Source organism: Chaetura pelagica, unplaced genomic scaffold (genome assembly GCF_000747805.2).
Source record: "Chaetura pelagica isolate M959 unplaced genomic scaffold, ChaPel_1.0 scaffold962, whole genome shotgun sequence".
Lineage (NCBI taxonomy): Eukaryota > Metazoa > Chordata > Aves > Apodiformes > Apodidae > Chaetura > Chaetura pelagica.
Genome location: NW_009952479.1, coordinates 466,088 through 466,767, shown reverse-complemented (window position 1 = coordinate 466,767; position 680 = coordinate 466,088).

Below are 680 nucleotides of genomic sequence, written 5' to 3'. Positions count from 1 at the left end.
TTTCAGGACGGCAGACAGACCCCAGAAGCAAGTGGGCACAGCCTCTGGGTCTACCTGGCTCAGCCCTGGTGCCAGGACCCTGCCATGCTGCCACCTGGACTCCATCACACACTCAGCTCCTGGAGCCAGCCTGATCCCAGCACTGAGCTCCAGATGTTTTCCCTCCTTCTCTCCAAGGCTGTCATCCTCAGTCCTGGCCCCTTCCCACACCTGCTGTAACCTGATGGCCAGAAACTGAGCAGAGCCAGCAGAGAAGCTGCACAGATCACAGTGCAGAGGAGCCTTCTGGGACCAGGCACGTCACTAGTGAGGTCTCCAGGGCATTGCAGCCCAGGGTTGTGCTTAAGGCAGAATTTCTCTACGTGTCTGTGAAGAAAAGGAGAAAAGCAGCTGTCCCCTGAGGTCCTTCCCCAGGGTGAGGGCTCCCTTCTCCCACTGGGGCTGAAATCATAGCCCTGATCCCAAGAGGCTGCTCCAGGCCCTCCCAGAGCACAGGGCACGTGCTCCATTCCTAGACATCCTGGATCCTGTCACCGTGGGCTGTACAGGACACACTCCTGTCACTGTCCCGCTTCCTAAACCCTGCAGCCCAACGGCGTTAGCTGCCCTGTGGCCCAGACACGGGCTGGGGGACCCAGTGCTGAGTCCCTGCCCCGTCTCAGACTCAAAGACCCGCTCAG